The sequence below is a fragment of the Mya arenaria genome, chromosome 5 (assembly GCF_026914265.1).
Source record: "Mya arenaria isolate MELC-2E11 chromosome 5, ASM2691426v1".
NCBI lineage: Eukaryota > Metazoa > Mollusca > Bivalvia > Myida > Myidae > Mya > Mya arenaria.
In genome coordinates, this window is record NC_069126.1 from 34,399,964 (window position 1) to 34,415,708 (window position 15,745).

The 15,745-nt window shown below is 32.3% G+C and overlaps 1 protein-coding gene across 1 annotated transcript in view; it reads left to right on the forward strand.

Annotated features, from left to right (window-relative positions):
• Positions 1-447: 447 nt before the first annotated feature.
• LOC128234083 (uncharacterized) overlaps positions 448-15,745 on the forward strand; it is a 56,243-nt gene continuing 40,945 nt past the window's right edge. The window contains exon 1 of the mRNA XM_052948076.1: positions 448-509. The gene's annotated coding sequence lies outside the window, so the exon portion shown is untranslated. The remainder of the gene's footprint in view (positions 510-15,745) is intronic.

Here is a 15,745-nt window from a genome sequence, read left to right on the forward strand (position 1 = left end):
GCTGTGTTGTTTTGTATTACAGTAAAATAATGACACAAGAAGTGTTTTCTTTCAAATGCATTCTTGGGGAAAGTATTTAAAAAATGAAAATCAAAAAGCAGAGCATGAGTAAATAAAGCATAAAGAACTTTAGGTATTCAGAAAATTACGTGATATGCAAATTTCGTTATGACGTCGCTAAATTTAAATCATACTAAAACTTTATAATTTACTTTCGTTTTTTCGCAGTTTGTAATTGCATTTTTTATCATTCTAGGGATTAAGGGAAGCCATATGGATATACAAACAAAATTGAGTAAACATCACTTGAACATAATGGGACTTTAATATATTTACCGAATTAACCTTAACGAAAAACCATTGAAACATTGAGATGGTTATGTATCACCTTAAACTCGTTTATGTTTAATCAATATCTCACCATGGGCTATTTACTTCCGTGTTTAAATCAGTGGCGGCATTTCTGTGCGTCAACGAACGTGGATACATGTAATGATCGAATCAGTACAGTAAGTACAATAACCGTATTTTATTTACAATTTTACTGACATAACATATCGTTCATATGTTTAAGTTTTTGAATAGATAAATAGCCATACGTCATTACGGAATTAGGTGGGAAACCGAAAGGTATAGCAATCCAAATACTGCTTTTGGTTTTCTCTGGTTGTTATAACACTTTGTAGCAGTGTCTGCTATATTTCAGAAAAAAACTTTTGATTAAAAAAATAAATAAAATATTTATAAAAATCAAAACCATGATAATAATACATGGTATGACGGAAACTGTTGAACATATTCCTTTGTTATTTGCTATCTTGTAAATTTACATAAGTGGGTTAACGATGTAATGTTTGTGTTTTGTGAACGATATTAATTGAATAGTCAACGACAAGGTTATTCATTATTGTGTGCAACTTAATCTTAATTTGTGTTGCATGATTTGCATTGGAATTAAATTACAAATTGACTATAACATACATTTTAAATAAATTAACTGTAAATTAATTACTATTACAAAATTCGGACACCTTTCAAGCAGTAAATTGAAAGCGACACCTTGAGTAAATAGCCGAAGTTTCTTAATTTGTTTGTGATTTTCATAAAGATTCGTGCTTTGAGAAACACCAATAAGAAACTCAAGTGTAAATGAAATTGCTGTTCTTTAACATTTTGATGTATCGTAACTTCAGACACATTTTAAATGTATATGCACATCCTAAGTATCGCATAAACAGTTATCTCAAAACATGTGTTATGATTACATGTTTTCCTAAAGGTTTTATATTAGTTTAAAAAGTAAAATATGAAAACGGATTTGTTCCAGTATTGATTGAACTGTATGGAGATATTAGTCTTTCCGTTTTCTCCTTTCCTTAATGATTATAAATCCGAAGTTTTAATGATTAACAAATGATGTGAAAGTTATTCGGTTCAGAAGTGGTTAAATATTAATAATTCGTTATGAAAATGTATGTGATTTTTCAGATTTTAATATAGTCTTTTTATGATTTACTTCTTATTTATTGATAAAATGTCAAAATTTTGTTTCTTATATCAAATGCACCCCTTTACTTTATAAATATTAATACATGCGTTCCTCTTACCCAATACAATGATTAAGCTTATTCAATTGCATTATTTCGTGTAACCGTCTACCATTCGCTATTTCTCATTTATATCTTCTTCTTTTTTAAAATTTGATTGGAATGTAAGAAGCTGATTTCCAACATCACTTTTTAATTGCTTTTGTACTGTTTGCCTTGTTTGTCAAAAGTGCGATAACACAATGTATAGCCTTTTCTAAAACCTGAAATACGTATATTATGCAGCATAATATTATGCATATGCATTTTGTAGTAATAACAGAGTTGTGTCTCTCGACTTATTGAGATTGACTGCAAAGTAAAGTGTATGACATTTCTTAAATTATTTATTTACTCTATATCTTCTTTTTTTCAAAATTCTCAAAAACACGGTAGAGTGAAAACCCCCTGGTGGGGACCGAATTTCTCAGGGCCAGTATGAGTAATTTCTAAACACCTGTCTCAAAACAGCACACCAAAATCTATCGAAAATGAAGGCCAATATTCGTCTGATCGTAAATACAGGGTACGGTGTTTTCATTTTCGTGCATTACATCGAAAACGATAGTCAATGCGGCCGCAGATAGAGACGATACAATCATCTTTTTGAGTAGAAATATAAGCCTACAGTTGGAATAATAAGGTCTTGGATGCCTTTTTTAATATATACAAACTATATACACAAGGCTTAAGTTAGAAACATTTAGCACCAATCGTTGAACTTGATAATTTAACACTTTGGAAACAAACACTTTTTCATAAGAGCTCATCGACTTATAGATAAACTTGTTGGATTTTTAGTTATCAGTAAATCAGTATTTCGACGCATGACAGTTTTACTGAAAGCTGAATTTGTTTCTCAAAACAAATATACTTATATGCAGTATGTTGCTGACTATAACGTTACAGGAACCCTTTACGTTACATTGAATTACGCTGTTTTCGTTTAAGAAGGCCATACGGCTTAATGTGTTTTAAGATACTAGGCCCAGTTCGGTTGGCTTGTCCAGGGAGTTGCCATTGCTTTATTCGTAAATAAAGCAATTGACAATTCCGAATCGGAAGACCACCGACTAAGATATATCAATTAATATGACTAGCGATATTGTATTTCCTGATCTATTTTTAAAATATTGCCTGAATAAATTTGTGCCCGTATTAGTTTGATCAACATATTTAAACAAATGTTTTGAATTTGATCTAAAAAAACGTAATTTAATCGGAGAAGCACTTCCATCGAAAATTTCCGATTTCGGTATTAATATTGTCAATATCGGGGTTCAAACAATGATTTGTGTCAAATTTGCGCGACACCAATTTAAATTTCACAGCTTGTTATTCGACATCCTTTCATGATATACTTCCCTGATAACTTCTTTACGGCTTAAGAGGTGAATATAAATGATATAATATAAACGCTTTAATGATTTATTTATCCGTAATACAATTACAAGACCTGCGTATGTAAATAAATGCAGTTTCCTTAGAAAAATGATTTTTAACAATTTTGAAATGAAAATTTACATGCGAAGTGCATGATAACTCACTTATGATCAAAGCTGATTACGCAAAAAACACGCGTTTACAAAAATGTAGTCAACTTATCGCATTGTGTAGATCATTCAAAAACACATGACTGTTTCTATATTGATTACATGTTCCTCAAATTACATCAACAGCATTTTCACAACAATCACATTTAAATACTTTACAAAACTAATGAAAATGTATATTTCAAGGTATAAAGTGACAATGATTAATAGTTAATTTTGCCTTATACCTAGACCCCAATGTATGATATGGTGCACGATATAGCACCCAATACAAACAAAACATAAGTTTAACAAACGTCAGCTAAAACCACTTCTTTTTGTAAATACTTATATCTAACAAGGATTGATGATCTTGGGGTCACTGCCGTCTTTACACATTTCGTTAGCAAAAAGTGAAAAAATGAGACATAAATAATTTGTATCTAAGCCACGGTTTACCCTATTTTGTAGAAATATTTCTAGGTCCTCGATATACAATGAAAACATTACCGGAGGATTATCCCCACCGCCCTGTCCGAAGCCGTATGCGATAATACAGTATCTGAATATCCATCACATCATTTTTACACATGATTTAACACATTGATTCAAATGACGTTTGTTTCGCAACATTTTGCCGTTGTGGCCAAATTCATTTACTTTAAACACAACGCATTTCTATATATCTGGTCAAAACGCGTTTCAAATATAACAACAGTAATTCCGTATTAGGCACTGCTTTGCAATTATTAATTATAAGAGCCAGAGATATGGGCCTTGCTACATTTTTGCATACTGTCACTGGTAGCAGTGTACATCATGCACTGTGAATATCTTGCATAGTTTTTAAGCAAGATAAATATGACAACTATGTTTACGAGAAGGACATCAAGGATATGACTTTAACTTGCTTTTTAAGAAAACTAAACGAACTAATAGTGATATAATAGTTAAGTTTTCAAACCTTTGGAAAAATTTTCGTTTGTTTTAGTCATTTAACATGCATTTTCTGAGGTTGAATTTTTTAAGGATTGAATTGCGTTATTGGTGCCATTATCTGGGATAAGAATGCAGTTGGGCTGCTTTAAGTACGCGCGGAGTCCACACATTTTAACCAGTTCAAATGCGTTATAACCCCGATAATTACACCAATCACGTTATTCGTAACTGCATATATACATATTTATACCAATAGCTCAATATTTCTTTCCAGAATAGTTAGAAATTACTTCATTTTATTTAACAAACAACAACCTTACAGTATCTTTCCTCACCAAATATGTGAATAGAATCTCCCGACCGAAACTGGAAAGAGTTTATCATATGTCTTCACAATAACGAGGTAAAAGTTCAATGATTTAACAGTTGATAATTTAAATCAATTTTAACGTAAAATTGAAACGCTAATGACAATAATATATTTAACATAGCATAAACTAACACTTTCCAACATGTTGATTGAAGTTGTTCGTGGCCTGCCAATACGATACAAACAATTAAAAGATAAAAAAAATTCAATTAGAATTAATATGCGATGATTGTCGAGCCGAACATATCAATAGATGTTGCATTTATCGAAAAAGTTGCAATTTCCCAAACGCAGTTTACTAAAGGAATGGAAGATGAGGAGTAAATATTTTGCAAAATAATATCAAAGATTAAGAAGTCAAACAATACAACGATATTGATATTTAAATATATGTGATAAGAAAAATGAAGTTTCTTTGAAAGATAACAGAACATTATAATTACAAACATTTGCTTGAACACATGACTTGTATTTATGTGCACATGGAAAATGCCGTACTTATTTCCGCATGCAGTTTATAAGGACTTTATTTAATTATATTACAATTTACATTTGCATTTATTTTTGAGTGTGCACATGCATTTTCTGTGCCACCTCCTCTACTTCCTCCATGTGGTCGTCAGAATTGTGCCCATATATTAGCTTTAAAGGGGACTACTTGCTGCAATTGACACTGCTAGAGTATTAAACAAATTGAAATAACGAAAAATACGATATCTTCAAAGCGACATTTGGGACGTGAACGCAGTTTCTTTCAAAACATAAAACATTGCCTGTCACAAAAATATAGGCAGTTATTCGCTGATGTCTAATGCTACCGTATACAGTTTTAAGAGAATCGATATGACGTGAACTTCAGAAGACTTCTTTTAACTCTTTTAATGTTGACACAATGGAGGATTTGCCTTCTTTTAAGGTGAAATGACTCTATAGTTTAAAGTTGTTTTTCATATAAATGGCTCTTTGTAGCGAATTAAAGGTTGTGTTAAGATGTTGAATATTCAAATGCATATTATTGCTACCTATGGTTTCTGTTTTATGGAAATAATACTTAAAAACCGCAAGTCAGACCATCAAAGATATCTTAATAATCTATATTCATTTTGAAACACTTAACATACGCAAGACACTTCACGTTGTTGATGGTGGCTGCTACTGTATTCATTTTGCACTAACGTTTATATTGTACCATAGTGCTGGTTCATAACACAAACATGATTTTATGGCAGAGCCGATAATGAATAGTTGTGTATTTATTCCTTTGAGTTTTAACAAGATTAAATAATAATACTGTATGTAAAACATATATGCCATCGTTTTAATCCAAATAAAGAGAGCGGATGGCGATACGGGAAATGCTCTTTGTTTCTACTTACATCGCCAAACAATAAAGGGCGGTAGGTAGGCATCCTTTTTTTCTCTTTACCTTTTTTGAGAACCTGGATTTCTATACCAAACCGACCGATATCGGGGTATATAGTTTTTGTAGAAAGTTTCAAATTTAGAATGGTCACATTCTATCTAACATGTTCACTCATATGAATATCTGAGTAATGATAATTATTACTATTATTTATTATTATTATTATTTTATTATTATTATTAATATTATTTTTCTTTTTTGGGATGGCAACAAATAGTATAATTAGTAATACCGTCCAACCCCGTTGGCTCGATTTCGCTTGGCTAAAATTCCTAATTGGCTCGAACTAGATGTAAAGGGCTAATTTCTTCGAACTGAGGGTAATCAATTCCGCTTGGCTCGAATTTTCACCGGTCCCTGGAAGTTCCAGCCAAATGGGTTCCACTGTACCTGTGTTCTCAGATAATCTTCTGATCAAGTACTTTTGTTCTTAAAAGACTAATCGGTTTTCAGAAGGTATATGCACATGTCAATAAAAGAAGGTTTTAGTCATTCAGTCATTGATATTTTTTTGCACAACTCAGCACCTTATAAAATGGTAAGGATGCCATATTTGCTGTGAGCATGACTAGCACAGCAATATTTTTTTCTAAGGGCACTGTGCTGAAAGTGACAATTAAAAACACGTGTTAAATATATCTGATGCATTAATCCAGTTACCGGGTTGTGAAAATTAAAAGCCTTACAGTTAGAGCCATTTTTGTTCAGCTAAATTGTCAGACTGACGTTTTTGGGGAAGTGTGATCAATTTGTCAATGCTGTTCATATTCAATCATCATCAAATAGTAACTTATTAATTGTATGAGAAAAATAATTATACAACACCTCCTGCTCATTTTTGAATAGATGTATCAAAGCCACCTCATCATTTTTGAAATGCTGGCTAAACACCCCCTACGTTTTTAACAGGCGGAAAACAACAATAATTTACTTCTTCCTTTAGCCAATTGAGAAAAGACTCAAGAGGTTTTGGTTTTTGCTGTTTATACGCTCTGCGATTTTTCCAAAGCATTTATTTATAGGACTTATTTTATATATAGCGTTCTTTATATTGTCAAGTGCCCTTTTTGAAAATTATGTACACCATGTATAAATATTAATGTCTCAGGAAATAACCACCGTCTCTCTTAGAGGTCTTCTTCCTCATTATTATGGGAAAACCTCAAAGGACATCAGGAATACCTTCATCAACCTCTTTGTGCCCAGTGGCTTGTGCAACAGTGTTTCAGAAGTATAAATACCTTATTAATTTGTGAATATTTATAATGACTTGTTATATATATATATATGGTTATAATTGTATTAAATTTGTGAAATATTAAATAATCAAAAATAAAAAATGCTTAAAAATGACATTGAAGGGAGATATTTGTCAAATAGGAAGTTTCACCTGTCATGTTTATATTAATCATTTTAAATCAGACAGAAAATTCAATATACTTGTAGTAATCTCACTGTTCATTTGTCTTCACATTTTGTCTGGTCAAATCAAGCCTGTTTAAAAATCCTAGAGGAGTAAAGTGTATAGAAGCGGATATAATATTATAAATATACATATATGTATGTACATGGGATTAAAATGGGGACAATGGATGACTGGCCACACAAATAGGGCTGTGGAAAAGCTTCTTAGCAGACTGTCAGCTACATTAGATGACAAACATAGCTATGTTGGACATTCTTTACAGTAAAAGGTGTTGACACATGAGTCAACTGTCTAAACTGCTCACACTGACCATATTTGACTAAAAGAATAACTGAAGTCACTGCAGAAGTTGGATTGAGGAATTTCCATGTCACAGCCCATCATTTTGAAGGAGTATGATAAAAAAAGTGCGGCCTCATAATATATTGAAACTGGTCCGACATTCCAGTTACGGACAGTCTTGATTTGTTAGATTACATTTCTGACCAACATGGTCCAAAAGAACACTTAACTGGTAAAAGCATGACCGAGATGTTCCAGAAGGCAGGCCAGTGGGAAGTTACTAGACTCCATTTCTTAATGGATTGATCTAAGGTTCCAGTTTAATATAAGTACTGATGGAACGTGTTTACCATTACAGCAAAATTTAATTTGTAACTACATATTTGTTTATACTGTTGAAACAGTACTATACTGTGTATACATATATGAAGAATAATATTATAAATAATTTTTAAGAACCTTTTGATATTACTAAAATGTTGATAAGTCTAAATATAGAATTATATGATAAATCATTTTTAGTGAAGGATGCACTATGAAACTATATCATTAGATACTTAAAGGGACTGAGTCACAGATTGGCACCAAAAAAGGTTTTTCTGTAACGAATCTCAGGACAATCATCTTATAGAATATGTTACGCTTTGATATCATAATTGTAAAAAAGTACCAAAATGTAAAAAAAAAAAATGTGTCTGAAACCGGGTACGAACCCGCGTCGCCAAATTGTACTCCAGCGTCTTACTCACTGCGCTACAAAGGCTTATTCTAATCGGATGACATAATTAAGCTATACACCTACCTCGGTAATATCACGTGATAACACCGACTAGCCAATCACGCATAACAAATGAATTCTACCTGGTAGGCATATCCAGTAATCTTTTTTAATGGACAAATACGGAATAACTGCTAAACTTAAATAAATTGTAAACTATGTGGTACTTCAGTTAGTAAGTTTTAATGCATTGTACACATCGATGCCAACTTTAAGTCAGTTTTCGACAATTTACTTTTTTTTCACTATTTTATCATGCGTGAGACAGCCCTTTTAACATATGCAGACTTATATAGTACCTTTCTTTTGGGGCAATTTTTCCAAGTGTTCCAAAATAATAAAATATATCCATATATCATGACCTGCAGATGACCCCTTTTGATTTTGTTAAGTGTTTTTAAACAAAACCTTTGAGGATCAAAATAAAGAGGAGCTTAGACATACAAGCCTCATAAGTGTTATAAACATATTGTTTGATATTTTACTAGACCTTAAAACAGTATTTTGTGTATCTGTAAAGATTACATTGCCTATATTCCTTACTTTTTCTTTTTCTTAACCAGTCTGAGAGTCAATAACTATTCTTAAGTACTATCTTCAAAATTGTCAGGATGGGGGGTTATAACCCGAAATTAACCCAAATACATATTGAATGCAAAATTTCTAATTGGCAGCTCAAATGCAAGAACAAACATCACTTGTATCCTAAATATAGCTATCCATCTGACATATCAGGTACAATATAAGAAATATGTCATGTGTTTATTAACTCTAATTTTTATGAAAGTGAAATTACTTACATGATTTGTTAGAACTAAATTATATTGATTTCAAATGAATTTTTTAATTAAATGAAATAGATGAATGCATGAACTAGTTTTATTTCATGTATGTAAAAATTAAGAATAATGCGGTGGCTTTTTGAAATGGCATAAAGGATTCATGAAAGAAATGTATGTGAAATGTTCATTTCAAACAAGTGAGAGTGTAAGTTTGTGTATGCCATATATTAGCCGAGCGGGGGGGGGGGGGGGGTGGAGGAGTCAAAATCCTCCGCAATCCCAAACCATCCCAGTGGGGATCAATATCGCCTGCATTTTATTTAAATCAGCTAAGATTTAGTAGTGGTAAGCATCCATAATATTAAAATTGTGTAAAATGTAATAAACACACAATCTGTAGCTTCTTTATACCATCAAAGACCATGTTGCTTAGTAAACCAACAACGTAATTGGAGTGTTTTGCTAGAATTATTTCATGGCTGATAAAATTAATAATTAAAAGAATATTATCTTGCTCAGTGCTATAATAATTTACTAATCACCGGTATAATTAGTAAATGTGTTAAGTAAAATTTGTATAAGTTCTGTCTTGTTTTTCTGATGAATGATATACTTATCCTATGAATTGACAATTGATGATTATTTCATAATATACTTTTTATTCTTTTAATGTATGTATACTAGAGCATTAAATAAATATAAGCAAAAACGCATTCAGATTTCTGTATTTAGTCATATATAATAAATGTTGATATTGTGCTCAGTTCTGTTTAATCCCTATATCTTATTATTATCAAAATCCCCTGAAATTTAGACAAAAATCCCCTGGAATTCAGACCAAAATCTCTTGTAATTTAGACCAATTTCCGGTGGAATTTTGACCCAAATCCCCTGGAATTTAGACCAAAATCCCCTGCCAAGCCTCTCAGAAATATGGCATGCATGTATTTGTGTCCGTCTTTCAGCATAAAGGTTGTAGGTTTGAACCCCACCTGAAATATTTTTTGTAGCCTCTTAAAATTAAGACTAGGAAACCGACTTAATTGAGGTTGATTATCATTATAAGCTTATGGTTTTCATCAACTTCAAACAAATAGAAAATAGCTATCAGCTAAAAATCCTAATCAACAGTTGTTTGAGAATGCTAAATCTTAACAGTATGCATGGTATTATTATTTTTTTATAATTTGTAGTAGGAAATGGTGCATTATGAGCTTATTTTATTACCTTCGTTTCTCTCATATTGATGAAAACAGTAAACTTGGATGATTTTAGAGGGGCACACGCCGGGTGCGCCCCCATCTAAAACCGCAAGTGCTTCTACCAAATTCCTTGAGCTACCCCGTTGTATTTACTTTAGCTATGACTGAGACATGTTTTAATAATATTTTCTTAATATATTCACTGATATAACATTCATAACTATTGCGGCCTGGCACATTGCATCTCATTAGTCATGGTGGTATTTTCCTAGTTGGCTTTTATTTTTCAAAATTCCAAATATGTTTTATTTTCTAAACTATTGAATTATTATCACCAAATTCATAAATTCTCATTCATGGGAGGTTTAATCATTTTAAATCAAATGTAGAAGCATAGCATCATCACTCTGGTGAACGAGAATAATTTCATATACATGTAGCAAATTACATGAAATATTGACAGCATGTGCGAGTCGTTCCTTCACTAATTTTTACTCATAGATACCGTTAATTAATCCTTTTCATACAATAGATCACCATCACCTCTCCGACTCCCTATAAAATAATCATGTGGTCTGTGTAATTAATATCTTTGACGTCATATTGCAAAAAGCTAGGTTGTGACTGTAACTGATCTGTTCGTAATGCACCAGTCAATTGTAACCACGGCCCTCCCAGGGTCGGGGAATAGCCGGGACTTTGACTTTCGGTCCAGCCAACCCCGGGTAAAATCCCCGCCCTGTGCGGACGGACTGATGGTTAAACCCACTGACACCGGATTTTCAAACTTAATCATTTTTTTTTTTTTTTTTTTTTTAAAAAAAAAATATCTTATAATTCCTTACTAAAAATTATAATACCGAATATGTGAAAAAATATTGATTTTTTTTTAAAATATGCACTTTGTACTGTATGATATACTAACATGGTATTGAACGTGTCTCTACCCGGGTCACGTAGTCATCTTATTACTCAGTTCAAAAGAACTTCTGCAGAGTAACAGCCATTGGAATTTAAGGATATGATATCTATCTTCCGAACACTCCACCTTAGCCCGCGAAGAAATTTGCCAATCATGCGATTTTTTTTACTTTATTCCCATTTTTCTGATATTTAGATTTCTACCACCCTTGACTTCCGGTATTATTACTGTTTTTCGTCCAGTTTTTAACATGTAATTTGATTGGTCGAATGAAAAGGCGGCGTATTTAAAATCTCAAATCGTTTTATAACAAATTGAAATTCTAACATTTTGGCTCTTCTTCTCCGTTATCAAGCAAATCATGAATGAAAGTCCACATAAAATATGAAGTTGCAATGATACAATGCAATGGTTATACAGATTAAGGCATATTTATAACAAAACAACGCTCACTCTGCCACACATAACAATACCTTTCTTATATATTGCTAAATTCTTACTGTCCGAAACGAAGTAAAATCGATAAATATAATGAAGAAATCTAAAATTAAAAAATAAATAAATAAAAAACTATAATAAATATATTTAAAATAAATAAATAAAATTAAAATAAATACATATTCCAATAATTGCATATATTTTTTCTAGAGATTCATCTTCTGATAATTTTTCCAAAGTACTAGTCAAAAAGGGTGAGAGTGGTTTGGTAGATTAAGATGTCTGCCTCCAATCCAAGAGTTATTTGGTTATATCCAACCTGGTGACAAATGGAACATTATGATGACCTCTTGAACGTACACAGTACTGGTTTCCAGGGGCGTAGCTAGCCCTCTACTCATGTGGATTCATAATCGTGCTGGGGGGGAGGTATGAAATTTTTGAAAACAATGGAGCAATCTGGTGTATTCTGGGCGTTCTTAGGTCCTTTAGTACTTGTAAATGGACAGTTTAAGGATAATAAATCAACAAATTTATTTTCTTGGCAGGTCTTTTCTACAAAATAGCAAACAAATAAGGTTCGATAATGTGAAAAACTCTCAGATTGTCTTACAGAAGTCTAATTTTCTGTCTTTTTTCCATTGAACTGTATAATTACATACCCGATGGCAATGCCCATGTGCCTGTTACATCATGTACTCAAACAAGCATAGTGATTCTGTAGTTTTGGCTGAACTGTTTTATTTTTTGTCAGAATCATGTGGACTCAGCCGTGTATTTGGCGTATAGGCAGCTACGCTTTTGCTCTATAGTGATTTGAAGCTGCACTCTTACAGAGTGAATGTCTGGTAAACAGTAATATAAGACTGCTAACAAAAGATTTGAATGTAGTTTTTCAGGTGTTTTTTTTTCAGAAAACTGATGTTTTATGGTAATATTTGAATGTAGTTTTTCATATTTATGTAAGAAAATAGATGTTTTATAGTAAAAAGCATTATTACCGCTTATTTTGTTTAAGATTTTGGCGTTCTTTCTTACAATTGAGATTTGTTCTATTGTAAGTTACCTTTATATTGATAACTGAATTGAAGGCTTTAATGCCAACATGAGAGTATTCTGAGACAAAAAAACCCAAATATTTCATATCAGTGTCAAACTGTGAGAGTGCAGCTCTAAAGCCAAACTGGTAATACAAATTGAAAGCAATTATCCTGTAAAAACAATAGCATTATGTGCTCTCTACTAAAATGTTACAAAATGGTCTGAGAAACTAAACATTTACTATCCCTATATTGAGCTCAGGTGAAATACATACATGTATATACCTACAAAGCATTATTCCTAAATAACATTTCATGCATTTCTAAAGATACTATTTCAGCCACTGTAAGTATCGTTTACAGAGAAAGTACACACAGCTGGACAAAATCCCAACTCTTGCAAAGATAAAGACAGCAGATTGTCATTATATAAGTCATTGTTTCCAGGTTGTAATGGTATCATGTTAAATATGTTAACAGCGCAATGTAACATCTCCACTGAGCCCAGATCTAGGCCTTGGGATAGGAGAAAGTGCCGGTGTGTCTCACGCTGTGGAACTGCAGCCCACAAGCCTACACTTCAATACATATGACCGCCACGGATACTAGTGTTGCCATTCATCACTTCCCTGCAAAGATATAAAAAAAACTGATTTTAAAGGTTTATTTTAACCTAGCCACAACTGTACATTCATTTTAAATATATTAATTAATGCACAATGTGCACATGGACTTGTAGCATCTGCATCATAATAAATGTTTTGAAAATATTTATTGATATTCAACTTTTCAGCAAAAGCTGGGGTAAGTGCCTGTATAAGTGAGTGGTCTATCCATTTTCCTAATAATTTACTGGTTTCCACAAGAAGACTCGAATCAAATTTGGGATCAGTCTCTTTTGTTACTTATTTCCTTTTTTTTAATAGAATTATGACATAAAACATTGAAATATATATGTGATTGTGATACAGGTAAATGTATGCATAATAATATTTATCATTTTCGGTTTAAGGAAATAAAAAAAATTATCACAAAACATGACCAAGTCCCTTTAAGAGCATTTTGGCAATTGCAAAGGAAATTGAGATGGCACTCATCTCTGTAAGAATGCATAAACAACAAAGCATTATAGTGCTGCAAATCAGATCACATTACATGCATATTTAGAGGATTAACTGGTCTATGTCTGCCAACAAGGAGTTTTATATACCAAAATGTTCGCAATGGTATGTAGTTTCTGGAATAGTTAATCATTTGGCTCAAGACCGATGCAGAACTGAGAAATCCAAGATGGCGTCCAAGATGGCCGCCAAATCAAAAAAAATATCGAGTATTAGTATTTGCCTATTTCCATTACTACATTTGAATTTTCAATAACATATATCTACTGATATGTTAGTAGGTAAATAACCAATGCAAGATAAGTGTATTTTATTACTATTTTTGTCGTTTTTGTTTATTTATTAAGCTAAAATATGCTTAATTATGCGCAAAATAGGGGTTTGGGTTAGCATTTTTATATGTAGACTGAAACAAACATCTGTATTTTTCTGTTTAAATGACAATACAGAATATGGGTATGCAGGTATAATGTTTTCCTGAACAAATAATTTATAAATGTGTATGAAATGACACCGAAAGTCAGATTTAATTATCACATGGCAGTATATGAGTAAAATTTACGTTTTAAAGTAATTTAGTACTAACTGCAGAACTTGAGTTATAAATAACGCGTGTTATTTAAGAAATGCGTTATAGTTATATTACACTGGAAACAAGTGGTGGCATTCTTTTTATTCATTGTCAGAGCTTTCAGTGTCCTCGACAAAGACGGATTCAAGTGTGTAAACGTTCGTGCACATCATGTCGTCTGTGTTAGTATTTCCTGTGCAAGAACATGCCACTGTGCATGGTTGTCTGTTTGCAAAGCAAACACATGTTTCGCTACATATTTCGCATCCGCAAACGAGGTCGTTCAAGAGTTCCGGTGCAGCGGCTGGCTGACTCATCATTTTTGGTGTCAACCCAACTTCGTCTATTTCATATCCAAAGTCGGTAAATGGAGGAAGATTGTGTTGCGCTGTAGTGGCGTGTCTCCATATCCACAACTGGATCACACATCTTTGCAGATGAAGATTGAGGGTGGCTGCGGTGGGGGGAATGTTCCTGGGATGAACAGAGGACTATTAAGTTAAACTACAAAATGAATTAATCAAAGGTGTTCGTCACATTGCCTGGATACAGTAATACATTTCTTTTTTCTTTTCTATTATCGATATTTTTCTATTTTTTTATTTTGGTCAGGCCTAAAAAAAATCTGTTTGGTTAGGGTTACATCCTTTTCAAAAATAGGAAGGGTAGGTAAGATATTTTTTTTTTTTTTTTTTGTAATGCTTTATATGAGAATATCATTTTCATCATTGGAGAATGGTGTTAAAGTTATCTTCAGTATTAGCATTTAAGGTTTTAACTACATATTAAAAAGCAATTAATTTTATTTTTTTTAAATTTTACTCTTTTTTTTCAAACTGACTATAAAAACGGTAGGTTCGGCCTTTTCCGTAGGTAGGGTCGGGTAACCCGAACAAAATGTATTTTTTTCGGCCTCAAAATAGTGAATATATGTCATTTAAAATATATTCCACAATTTTCCATGAAAGAAAATTAGTATAATATATAAATATAAATAAATATAATGTTACTTAATAAATATACATGTGTAGATGAACCAAACGCATGTATACACACAAAATACATGCATGTTTCTACAATTATATAGATTATTATTTAACACGGCGTATTGGTAAACAGCTCTTTTTTATAAATAAAACATTTTGCACTTCTTACCTGTGAAACGTTTTTGCGATGAGATCGCTGTCAAGGAAACAAGTCAATCCTGTGGTGCATATTAAGCCACTTTCAGTTGTCTCATGAAATTTCATATTCGGCTTTGATGGTATGTGTAATTCCAGAACCAGTCTGACCCGAAATAGGCACGCTCAAGACTTCTCTGTGATTAACACTT